This window comes from Amblyomma americanum, chromosome 7, assembly GCF_052857255.1.
Source record: "Amblyomma americanum isolate KBUSLIRL-KWMA chromosome 7, ASM5285725v1, whole genome shotgun sequence".
Lineage (NCBI taxonomy): Eukaryota > Metazoa > Arthropoda > Arachnida > Ixodida > Ixodidae > Amblyomma > Amblyomma americanum.
The window spans coordinates 61,263,427-61,277,285 of record NC_135503.1 but is presented as its reverse complement, the minus strand read 5'-3'; positions in this window follow the sequence as shown (position 1 = coordinate 61,277,285).

Here is a 13,859-nt window from a genome sequence, read left to right as displayed (position 1 = left end):
ATTACACTCATGGCGAAGGCAGCGCGCAAAAAATGGGGTCAGGCCAAGCTGACCGATTGGCACAAATTCCGAAATCACACTATCCCTCCCGTACTATTTTCCGGCGGCTACGCGGAGTTGGCTAACCACATATACAACATTCAGAAACAACACGTCACAACACTACAAACCACCGAAGAGATCCCCGCAGTGGACACCCACCTCCTGCATTTGTGGCAGGCGCGCCGGAGCTTAACTAAACGGTGGAAAAAGCAGAAAACTAATCGCAAATTACGCTACCGCATAGCCGAACTCACAGAGCAGGCTGCAGCGTATGCCGCCGAACTCTCAGATTCAAATTGGATAGCACGCTGCGACGCCGCAGCTTATCAGATGAGCTCGAAGGGGACGTGGCGTCTCTTTCGCAGTCTAATCGACCCATCCCAAACGAGAGGGGAAACGCAAAAGCAGCTCCGGCGGGCTCTGCAAGGGTATCAGGGTACGACGGCGCAACTTGCGGACACTCTGTGCGACAGATATCTGTCGTACGGAGGACCCGCCTTGGCCTGAGTACATGTACTCTGGCAGGCCTAATGAAACACTTGATGCCCCTTTTGAGTTGCACGACCTTAATGCGGCCTTAGCAAAAATGCGCCGGGGTACGGCTCCGGGACGGGATCACATAACAGTGAACCTGTTGGCGAACCTACCGGACCCAGCCTACCTCCATTTATTAGAATACATCAACCAGATCTGGGACGGGCGTCCACTCCCTCCCGAGTGGAAAACGTCACTTGTGACGTTTATCCCTAAAACAGGTAAGGCCGTGAATACGGACAACCTGAGGCCCATATCACTGACCTCATGTGTGGGCAAGCTTATGGAGACGATGGTTCGGGATCGCCTCTCTCCATACCTGGAGAGTAACGGCGTCTTTGCAGTCACCCTGTTCGGGTTTCACCCCCACATGTTTGCACAGGATGTCCTTCTCCAGCTGCACAGGGATGTAATACGACCCACAACTATGCAACACAATGACAAAGCCATCCTCACCCTTGACCTGAAAGGGGCTTTCGACAATGTTAAACACGGAAGCATCCTGGCCAACTTGAGTTCTACCGATTGTGGGGCTAGGGCCTACGGTATGTAAGAGATTTCTTGACTAATCGCCAGGCCTTCCTTCGGATTGAGGGCGAGGAATACGGCCCTTACATGATGGGAACACGGGGTACCCCTCAGGGAGCGGTGTTATCACCGCTCCTGTTCAACATAGCTATGATGCGCCTCCCAAGCCAACTGGCCCGGGTGAAAGGCATTCAACACGCGTTATATGCAGATGACATTACAATTTGGACCACTGAGTGGAGCCTTGGGGACATGGAGGCCCGCCTTCAGCAGGCCGCTTCCATAGTCGATGCGTATGCTATGGACTGTGGGCTCCAATGTGCTCCAGCGAAATCAGAGCTTCTGCATGTCAGAGCGAACCCAAAGGATAGGACAGCAATTCACATCTCTCTGTCAGGAGGTCCTATTAGAGAGGTGGAGGAGCTCCGTATTCTGGGCCTTTTCATTCACCACAGACTCAGACCGGACTCCACCATTGTGAAACTCAAGAGAGTAGGCGAACAGGTAGGGCGTATGATCCGCCGCGTTTCGAACAAGCGGGGCGGTCTGCGGGGCAGGGACGCGCTACGGCTCGTCTATGCCTTCGTGACTAGCCGGATCCTCTACGCCGTGCCATATCTCCGCACTACTAAGCAAGACGAGGCGCGAATAGACGCCATCATTCGCAAGGCAACTAAGCGAGCCCTGGATCTCCCGGTGGCTACCTCTAATGCCAAACTGAAGGCATTGGGGGGGGGGGGGTGCTAAACTCCTACCAGGAGCTGCGGGAGGCCCACCTTGTGAACCAATACACGCGGCTCATGCACACGGCCCCTGGGCGCCGCCTGCTAAACCGCTTACACATCCAACACGACTGCACTCCAGAGGAGACGGAGCGTATCCCGGTACTGTGGCGCCATATGCTCTGGGTCTCCACGCTCCCCCGTAACATGGACACCGACATGCACGAAAACAGACGACAAGCGCGGGCTCGGGCTCTTGAGAGACAACACGGCTCCCGACCCGGTGTATATTATGTAGACGTAGCAGGGCCGCCGCCCACGGGATTTTACACGGCCGCTGTTGTTCACCAGGAAATGCACGTCGATGGACTCTCTTTTCGAGACCCGAATTCAATGCGAGCCGAGGAAGTAGCGATAGCGCTTGCTGCCGCCCACGCCAATTCGAGAATCATCATTACGGACCCGCGAAAAGCATGTGATCATTACTTGGCAGGAGGATCTTACCCTTAGCCGCTTGCATTCTAAGACGGACTGCCACTGATTCAACACCGAAAAGAATCATTTGGGCTCCTGGCCATCAGGGCGTACTAGGTAATGAGGCCGTGACGCGGCTGCCCGAGCGCTTATTTACCGGGCTCCTCATCCCAGCTCTTCTGGCTCGGAGACTAACCAGCCGCTGCTGCGATTCAGGGAAATAACGCATTATAGCGACAACCACCGCCTTTTTCCGGCCCCTGCCAAGGGGCTGAGTAAGACGGAGTAGCGAACTTTAAGGCGCCAGCAGACAGGTACTCTGCTCTGTCCTGCAATCTTAAAGCATTACGGTCCTAACACGGATGGGCGATGCCCGCACTGTGGGGAGACCTGTGATATCTTCCACATAGTGTGGGCATGTACTCAAAATCCCCACCTCCCCCTTCCCCTACCACTTCCCGAGAGGCATGGGAGACTGCCTTCCTCAACTGCTCCTCGCTTGAGTCCCAAAGGGCTCTGGTGAAACGGGCGAGAGACGGGGCATTGTCATGCGATGTCCCGGACTAGGGACGCCGACCATGTAGCGGGGCCACTCTGTGGCTCCCAAACTCTACTGCAGCAATTAAAAGTTTTCACCACCACCACCACTGGTAACAGCACTGGTGAGGCGATCGGTGCTCTTCTCCGTTTCTCCAGCGCTGTGTATGGGCGTAGCACTGATGAAGGAAGGAAGGAAGGCCTCAGACGTTGCTGGCACATACCCACTACGGGGGAGTGGCCAAGACAGGAGTGGTAATAGTATGTAGTCTGATAGATTGGAAGGGGGAAGGAAAGGGGTCCAGTTAACTTCGAGATCGAAGACGGGACAATTGCTTAATGTGCATAATAGTACACAATGCCTGTAATGTTGCAATGCCGTACTGACTGAGGGCGGGAAAAAGAAATTAGAATGGGAGTCGCTGCGTTTCTTAAAGAAAATTTTGCACAGCAGAGCGCACACTCCTGTGCGCACACTCCTTTGCTTCGTCCAAGCAAAGAAGCGCCAATGGAAATAACAACCGCGGAAGACACAGGCAAGCCCAGTTGATGAAATGCAATTTGCAAAAGACGCTTCCTCAAATGCGAAAAGCGGCGGCAGAACAGCAGGAAGTGATCTGTCGTCTCAGGTTCGGCACAAAAAGGGCCCAGTGGGGAAGTTGCCAGGCCAGATCTGTGAAGGTAGAAATTTAGAAGGAGAACCCGGCAACGCAAGCGCGTGAAAGAGACCTCTAGTCTGCGTGAGCGCCAGTCTTTGCTACTCCAAGGATGCAGAAGATGCTGATATTCGGGAGATGATGTAAGAGCCGAGGCAGCAAATTCCTGAAATATTGTGTAGCTGCGAAACCTCACCGCAGCTGTATATGCACACGATGGCAGGACAGCAACAATTGGGCCGCTGAGAGAGGCTCTTGCTAAGGAATCTGCAACCTCATTTAAGTGAAAGCCCATGTGACCGGGTACCCAAAGCAACCTTACCGAATTTAGATGGAGTGGAATCAGGAAATTAAAGCGGCGTAATGGCCGAGAGTCAATGGGTGAGGATAAGGAAGAGCAAATGGACAGAGAGTCTGTCATAACCACGACCTGGGAAACGGTAGATTCTAATTTTCGTAAGGCTAAGATTACTGCTAATAATTCAGCCAGAAAAATTGGAGTGAAGTCAGGAAGACGGAGAGAAAAAAATCAATCCAGTGAAGGCGAAAAAATTCCCACACCTGCCTTTTCGCGATCCTGCGAGGCATCGGTAGCAATAAGAACATGGGAGGGAAAGGACCTTAGGTAGTCCTGCAGTAGACCCTGAAGAAGCGGGAAGGGCTGCAGCTTTGCATTCGATGGGAAAATGTCATCGAATTCAATCTGGACAGATGTGGAGTTGTTATATATTTGGCGGACATCTGTGAAATGAATATTTATGCGATCAAGGAGGGACTGCACGTAACATATCAGCGGGGTATGAAATCGAGACCAGGCAGCACTAAAAAAGGCGGAAGGTTGACGAAGAAATATTATACTGGAAGCGTGAAGAGGTGAGTCGCACAATTTTAAAAATGTTTGAACTGTTAAAAAGCGAAACCTAGCTGATAACGAAGGCATTCGCGCCTCAAGGTGCAGAACAGCATTGGCGACAGAATTTGGAAGCCCCAGACAAAGGCGCAACGCCTCACGCTCCAAAAGCACAAGGGGGCGAAGTTTATAGGCAGGAGCTCCTGAGAATAAAACACACCCGAACTCCAAAATTGGGCGGACGTACATTTTATAAATCATCAGAAGCGTATGCCTTCTCATGCCTGACCTAGCACTACAAAGCCTGCGCAGGATGCCAATGGCTCGAACTCCTTTTGCAGAAACTTGCTCAATGTGTGGCCGCCAGGAGAGAGTAGAGTCGTATATTACACCGAGATACTTCACCGTCTGAACTTGAGGTATTATGTTATTTCTATAGACCAGGCAGATATTTACAGGAACAGAAACTGGAAATACTAACAATGCGCATTTCTTCACATTAAGGGACAGATGAATTCTTCCTAGCCAGTTGTCAAGAACATTGTGGTAATTTTGCAGGGTTCAATAAAGAGCGTGAATGTCACCTGCTGATGCAAAAAATGCAATATCGTCGGCGTACACATAAGTTTTCACATTTTGAATGCATGGAATTGAGCTTAGAAAAATGTTAAAAAGAACAGGTGTGAGAACTGATCCTTGCGGAACACCTCTTGTCTGTGGAAATCTCCTTGAGGAAACAGCATTTTGGCAGCAGAAAAAGTCTCTATTTTCCAAAAAAACAGAAATCCAGGCTACAAAATAGCTTGGGAAGTTGAGTTTCTGTAATCTTAGTAATAGAGTCGAGTGCTCCACGCTGTCGTATGCTTTACTGACATCCAAGGTGACAAGCGCAGCAAACTTTTTCTATTGCGAGCTAATTTAATACGACTCTCAAGGTCAGTATGAGCACACCAAATTGAACAACCCGGCCTGAAACCAATTTGACATGAATTCAATACAGCATTTTCTGAAATGAATTACATGACACGGCTGAGAAGGACCCTTTCCACGAAATAGGGCGTATATTGTCTAAAGTTAAGCCCTCCCCTTGCTTTTTAAGCAATGGAACTATTTCAGCAAGACGCCACTCATGCGGTATCCAAGTTCCTTTAATAGAATGGTTAATTATTGCCAACAGGTCTGCAGGAGATTCATTAAACAAAATTTTGAGCATAGATGAAGTGACCTTATCGGGGCCAGGAGCCGCTGGGGATAAGCGCAGAACAATTTGCGACAGCTCAGGCATAGAGACCTCAGTGAAATCACTTGAGGTGCATGTGAATATAGTAGGAGAAGGTAGAACAGATGTAAAGCGAAGCTCTCACTGATAGCCTCAGTATCTGCCGCGCCGCCAGAAATCGGCCTTCTTCCTCTCCGATCGTGATGCCCTCGGTAGGAATAGCTGTGGTAGTGGATGTGCCGACAATCGTTTCAGGGGCTGCAATTATCCTATTGAGTGTCACCCGGCATCGAATATCCGAAATCACTGTAGTGATTAGTAATTACATTGATAACATATCTTTAGTGTCTGTAACATCATATAAATACCTTGGCGTTAACATCACCGATGACCTAAGCTGGTCTCTTCACATCGAACACGTAGTCAACAATGCTTATCGCATGCTAGGTTACTTACGTCGCTATTTTTCAACGTTCCTCCTTTTTTGAAACTTTTGCTACATAAAAAACTAATTCGCTCCAAACTGGAGTATGCAAATTTAGTGGGGGATTTTACTTATGACGTTCTTATTAATGTTCTTGAGATGGTTCAAAATAAGTCTGTGCGTTTCATTCTCACTAATTACAACCGCACTGCAAGCATAACTACAATGAAATCTAGTATTTCTCTTCCATTGCTGTCACTTCGGCGCAAAGAGTCTCGTATCGCTTCCTTTCACAAATTGTACCATCATCCCATACTACTCGGTTGCCTTATCCCACAGCCATTTTATGTATCCCGTCGTACTGATCCTACTCATAAAGTCGGTTTTGATTCTTGTAATACCAAATAATTTTCTCATTCATTTTTGCCGCGTACCTCACGGACTGGAATCCCCTTCCCGCCGATATGATATTGCCGACATTAATAATTACGAGATGTTCCGCATAGACATAGCTAGCATTGTATACTCAGGTCTTATTTAAATTTGTCTCTCGCCTGTATCTTTCTAGTTTTATCCTATTTCCACTCCCCCTCTGTAATGCCTCTGGCTCTAAGGGGTAGAATAAATATATAAATAAATAAATAAATAACGTTTCTTATTGGATACCAGTTCTCGGAGTGTAACTCAAAGCTTTAATTTAGAGCTGAATGGCTTGAACCGAGTTTCCGTGCCCAACATGGTCGACATGAACAATGAATGAATGAAACTTTATTTGCTATCAAGTTGAAGGTTGTTAGAGCCGAATAGTTGGTTCCACAGTCTAGGCTTATGATAACTCTTACTTCATCCCGGGCGGACTGAATCCTGAAGCATAGCCGGTCTGGATACGCGCCCGGAATTCGGTGCCGACGCATGCGGCTTACTTTCTAAATCGGCCGGTGAGGGCGACACTTGTGTTTTGGGTTCTGGTGTTTGCTAGTTTACAAAAGCTCGTTTTCTGTGGGTGTTGTCTCTTCGTCGTTAGAAGGACGCATCGCATTCACCTCATTTAGCCCAAACACAGGAAAACAGAGAAGACGAAGACCAATGCGTTCGTGTTGGCGTCTTCGTCTTTTGTGGAGTCCGGTGCATTGCGTTAATTAAGATGAGTGTGATGTCAAATTGCCAGCTAGTCCAAGAGTAGACTCTTTTGTAGAATGCGGCAGTCTGTTGATATAGGTCAACTTAGCTTTGCCCTTAGCGTTCTTTTAAGCATTACCACCTGCTGATAAGAATTCGGCATCGTTATGCTATTCCTCCTGAGCCTAATATGTTCTCTAGTGACACTCTATGATATATATTTTTCTGCCTCCTCTTGTTTCTTCAGAAATCTGAGCAAAAATGTGTATGTTAGAATAAAAATCACACTTACCTTTATTCAATATTGCTAGTTTCTTGTCCAATTTGCCATTCCATGTATGACGGAGAAAAGGAAGAAGAACAACATTTTGCCCGAGGTGAACATCGCCAGCTTGATTGCTCTGCCCAACTGTGGTAGTGCCCTGTCCACAGTACGTTCAGTATAGCGACTGCTGTCATTTTGCGCCCGCGGCAGTGCTCTTGTGACCAATCGCCTCTAAAGCTGGCCAGGCATAACGCCCTGGTCTTGATCTGCAAAGGCCTGACCAGGAAATGTTTCAGAGGACCGCATCCACCACACAAACTGACTCCACCTCGAAAACGCCTACCAAGGGACTCCTGAGTAAGATACGCGAAGTGAAGGGTCTTCCCGCTCTGGCCTTCTTGGGTACGCTCATGGTAGCGTGTGTCATACTGCTCGTGGCACTCCTGATGTACGTGCTTTTCGGCGCAAGTGAACCGGCCCCTCTCGTCAGCAGCCTGGCCTCTATGACCCCCGATGAAGAGGATAACACGACGACTACGGTCAGCACAGGCAAGGGATCGCACAAGACGACGTCTCTTTCCAATACGACTGCTAAGGGTACCAGCAAGGTAACGGGCACAAAAAAATCCGGACCAGCCACAGCCAAAAGTCCTAGAACATCAGCCACCATCCACGCCCACCCGCGTCACCATCAAGAGCACTCCCGACGCCTCTATAATGCATTTTTGCCGGGTTATTCTGCAGAGAGTGATACAACCACAGCGCTGAACGAATCAGCTCTACGATCTGAAGTGCGCGCGCCCACCAGCAGTTCGGGAGTTGCAGGTCAACAAAAAGTTGCTCGAGACAGCATAAACCATGTGTACTCGCACCGATTGACTACGATGTCAGGAGCCCAGACCGGACTGAAGGAATCGAGCAGCATCTATTTGTCGTCAGGTCCGACAACGGAAGACTATGCTGTCACTACAAATTCTTCAAAGCATAGCCCTACGGCCATCACTGCAGCACAAAAGGCGCACAATCGCATCGACCACATCATGCCATTGCCTGATCTCCGTGTGTCGCCCGATGTGTCCCCGATTTTTCGTGCGAACGGTACTGAAGGCTATGCGCAAGTGGAATCCACAGCTGCTTCCACAGGAAAGAAACTGCTGCTTAACTACATTGCTCCTAGTGCCATCAATGCAGACTACGATGCGAGGACTGAAGTGCTGACGAACACTTCAAGACAACAACCTCTTACTACGTTTGCGGTGAAAGGCAGCCGTGAGGCAGCGCCATCTGATAATTTTGTGACTGATCGAAAGTACGCAATTGATTTTGACGATTCTGAACCGGAGGACAACGTTTCATACGTCGCACCAGTGCTTAGTGACGAATAACGCGTAATAAACGCTTCAGTCACCCACCCAACACTGGCACTCCAAGCAGACACGGTGCATGAACACCAGATATGTCTCATGCATTCCATCCGAGCAGAGTACCTCTGTCTTTTTTTGCTGACGCCATGTGTGCGTTTGATGTCCTTGCAAGGCACCTCGATGAAGAATATTTTTTGATTTAATTGATCCGTAACAAATAATTTTACCATAGATCTTTTCTTTGGCAACACTCGTAAGGCTATTAGCGCAGATGCACGAAAGCCCTGCTACGTGCAGATTCTGCATCCTGTACCTCTACCTCCCGATCTCCACTTCCAACGCGCGACTACTCGCGCTCCCCGGCCCCCAAGACATGCCAGGTAATGAAGCCGCCCATGAGGCAGCCCGCGCACTCACTTACGGGGCACCAGGCGGAGGGCCTTAACCCAGATCACGGCCACCTTCTTTCTTTTAAAGACATTACTGAGCACTATCATGCCGAACACCGGCGCTTCCCTGTTCCTATGAAGGGACTGCATGGGTAAAGCTGGCGAAAGAACTCTCCATAGGCTATTTGCAAACACCCTGCTGTGCCCGGCGGTTCTCAAGCACTTTTATTCTTCTTTTGACGGCCGCTGGTCATTCTGTGGGGAGATGGCCGACACCTTTCACATGGTTTGGGCATGCAGGCAAAATCCTCCCCCCTTCACACCCATCACCCCATCACCCCTTCCCCTACACGAGGGGACTGGAAGGCGGCTCTGCTCGGCTGCCAGGAACTATCGCCCCAACAGACGCTGATTCGGCGGACCTGCGCAGCGGTCACGACCAACGGGGTCCCAGAATGAGTTACTCCGCCTTCTATTGTAAGGGGCGAGACCCACTAGGGGCCTCTCCCCGAGCACCTCTCTGTATATATAGCATCATAAATGCTTTTCACTTCCACCACCTTCCTGTACTTTCTTCTCTAAACATCCCCAGGTGGTTGAAATTATTCCAGAGCCCTCCACTACATCACCTCTTTCTTCCTTTCTTTCACTCCCTCCTTCATCCCATCTCTTACGGCGCGGCTCAGGTGTCCGCCGATATGTGAAAAAGATACTGCGCCATTTCCTTTCCCCAAAACCAATTTTCATTTTCATTTTTGTTTTCTCTGTCTCCTTTAATCTTTCCTTTACGGCGCGATTCAGGTGTCCACCGAGAAGTGAGACAGATATTGTGCCATTTCCTTTCCTGAAAAAGCAATTTTAAATTTCATTTTTTTTTACTTATTGCGCATGGCCTTTTATGGTAGAGCATCCGCCTCGCATTCGGGAGGTGCTGGATTCGATCCCAAGTCCCGCCGGGTACCCACCTGTTTTCAAAAAGCTACAATATTTCCCCTGGCCTAGCGCTCGGCTTTTCTAGCCTGAAATTCTAGGAAAAGGGATCTTGGACTTGACCGTCGCGTTACGGGTCAGTGATATGTTCCCCCGTCAAACAACTTAAATTCACCTCGTGCGGTAAAAGCCACTTGTGGCCTTTTATAGTGCGGAAGCAGTGTTAGCCCCCTACCCAACAAAATCAAAAGCTGAAAGTGAAGCCTCTGAGAGTCACATAAGAAAGGAAAGGCGCATAACTAATCCCTATGTCAGTGGACACCTCAATCGCGCTTTCAGCATATTTGGCGGAAGTGACAGAGAGGTGTGCGCTGCATGCGCTGACAACGTTGTGGCAGAAACGGGGCACTGGAGCTCCAGGCCGCCGATGTTGATTGGGTCGATAGGCGTTGCCGTTTACAACGTTGTAGACTCCGTTGATTTTAAGGAGAGGGAAGGCGCATAACTGGCTCCCTGCTTCAGTGAACACCTCAGGTGCGCTTTGAGGCACAACCATGGTCAAAAATCTAAAGGCCAAAGGCTTTTACGGTACTATAAACGGTACTATATTACGGTACTATAAAAACCGAATGACCTTGAAATGCTAGCAGAAGGTTTGTTCTTGCGCTAGAGAAGCCTGCTACTTGATTTGTGTTTTGAATGCCACACACACACGCAAACGGCTTTTCACTCAAATGGGCAAGTAAAGCTTCCAATCTGAAAAAAGAATGACTGGCAGTTTAGCATTGCTTAGCACGAAACATTGTACGAAAGCACGACTTCTTGCAGGGGAAAACAACCGGCAGGTACAGTCTAGGTCAAAAGTCTTGAGGCCACAGAGTGCAGCTGCGGCGAAATGAATCTCTCTACAGTGCTCCGTGTAGCGGATTATAATAATGATAATAATAATAATAATAATAATTGGTTTGGAGGGAAAGGAAATGGCGCAGTATCTGTCTCATATATCGTTGGACACCTGAACCGCGCCGTAAGGAAAGGAATAAAGGAGGGAGTGAAAGAAGAAAGGAAGGAGAGGTGCCGTAGTGGAGGGCTCTGCAATAATTTCGACCACCTGGGATCTTTAACGTGCACTGACATCACACAAAGCGCTCAGGCGCCCGTGTGCTGTGCTACCGTGTTCGCCCGTGTGCTCCTCTACAAATGGTTGCTCATTGAATCTATACGTACTGGCGGAGAGGCATGGGTATCATCATCACAATCCTGACTACGCCCACTGCAGGGCAAAAGCCGCTTTCATGTCTCTCCAGTTTACCTTTGTCCTTTGCCAACTGCGGCCACCGTATCCCCGCAAACTTCATAATCTCATCCGCCCACGTAACTTTCTTCTGCACCCTGCTACGCTTTTCCTCTCTTGGAATCCACTTCGTTACCCTTAAGGACCAGCGGTTATCTTGCCTTAGCATTGCATGTCCTGCTTTCTCACTGATTTCTTCTTTTCCTTTCATGTCAGCGGGGTTCTTGCCCCCACTGGTGGCCTCTACTGGTAGCCTTGGATGAATAAAATCTGATCTCTTAACGGCGGCTGGACGCCAAGCAGTTTATAACCTGCTGTATATGTAGGAGCGCTTGGTAGATTTCATGCTCTCGAAAACCGCTTTTCCGTAAAGGTAAATGCGCAAACTTCTTCCCAAAGAGCTTTTAATTCACCCATCACATACTAACGCGTTCTGATACCTACAGCGGCCAACAATGATCAACACATTAAACAACCCGCCCTGCGACCTTCAGTTTATCGCTCATTAGAGCTCGTAATTATTACAGAGGTAGCTTTAAACGTTACCTGGTTTAGAGTATACACCCGCTACTCCTTGCTCCGGCGACCACCTCCCGACTCAGCATCTAGCTTAGTCGCTCCTTACGACTGGGGTCTAGTCTCAGAGAGACCCCCTTTAACAATAGCTTTCTCGAGACAAAAAATTAGGGGACACTTAAGCTACGTCTTTAGTGTACGCCGCGACAGCGTTAATAGCTCCCTTCAGCGGTTTTTCTTCACTGTCACACTTATCTGTTCATACTGGCACATACATTCCAGTTATCGCGACAGTTTCCACAATATTCTCTTTGAAGTTTACGCACAACAGTTTACGCCCATAACGTTATTGTAATTAGTATCTCACTAATTAGCGCGTCTCTTTATTTCAGTATACTAATTGCCATATGACTAAGCTTCAAATTAAGCCAACACAAAAGGCACATCTTTTCTCTCTTACCTCCGCGAAGTCAAAGTGCCTACGTGGCCTAGTCCGTAGCGTGCCTGGCTGGCGCCGATAGGGTCATGGGTTCGAATCACGACTGATATTTATGGATCTTTGCGTATACTAAAAAAATCTTTTGGTACATATGCCTACCTTTATTTCTCATATCAAGTCATCATTTCAAATATTTTCATACCGAAAATCTACGCAAGGCGCGAATTTCTCGACTCAACACCGCCGAGCGACGCCAGATTTCCCGCTGAACGGGAACCTAAAAGGCCGGAATACACGAAGCTTTTTTACGGCGGCAAGTGGGCGATTTTCGCCCGGCGGCGCGCACTCGACACCCGGCGGCGCGAAGAACGCCCCCGCCGCAGATCTCAACCAGCCACTCACCAACTGGGATCTCCGCACACGCTCGAACCCTTGACACCACACCTGATACGCCCACCCTCGACACTCGCCTGGCCCACCAATGGGAGGCGCAGCATAGCATCCTAGAGCGCTGGAAAGGGCAAAAGCTCAATCGGACCCTTAAAAAGCGGCTAGCCGCACTGCAAACACAAATTACCATGCTCTCTGAGAAGCTCTGCCGATCCAACTGGGGAAACATTTGCGATAGTATGGCTGGAAATCTGCACTCCAAACGCAGTCGGCAACTCCTACGTCACTTGATTGACCCCACGCAATCCATAACAACCACACAACATCACGTCACACGCCTTATACACAGGGCCGGCCTTTCTCCCGACGCACTCATCGACATACTTAGGAACACACATACAACTCCCGGTACCTCAAACCCCCTGTTCCCTATGCAGACACCCTGAATGCCAATCTCGACGCGGAAATCACGGGAGCAGAAGTCAGTGCGGCGCTCCTGACTCTCCGCTCTAACTCCACTCGAGGAGTTGACCGTGTCTCCAATAGGATGCTCCGCAATTTGGACAACCGGTCGATTGCCCAGCTCACGGGGCACTTCAACACATGCTGGCAGGAGGGCACCCTTCCGCAATTCTGGCGTCACGCCAAAATCTAAGACATACCCAAGCCCCACAAACCCGTTACACCAAGAAATCTTCGTCCTATCTCACTAACCTCATGTCTGGGCTTTCTTTTGGAGCATGTCGCACTCGACCGACTCACCCAACACATGGCGGAGCAAGACCTCTACCCGCACAGCATGTTGGGCTTCCGTCCCCACCTGTCGGCACAGGACGCCATGCTCCAGCTCACACAGGATATTTTCGACCGAGTCATACCGGGCCACACAAAGCTGTCCTCGTCTTGCATCTCTTCAAGGCCTTTGATCGCCGAGACCATCAAGTGATCATTGCGGCGCTATCCCCCTTGAACATAGGTAAACTTATGTACACCTGTATTCAAGCATTCCTTACTAACCGCATGGCCAAAATTCACTTCTGTCCCCGCACATCCCTCCCATACACCCTTAGTGGGGTTGGCACCCCCCAAAGATCTGTCCTCTCCCCTTTTCTCTTCAATGTCACTCTCATTCTCCTTGCCCGCAAACTACAAACAAACCCTCACCTT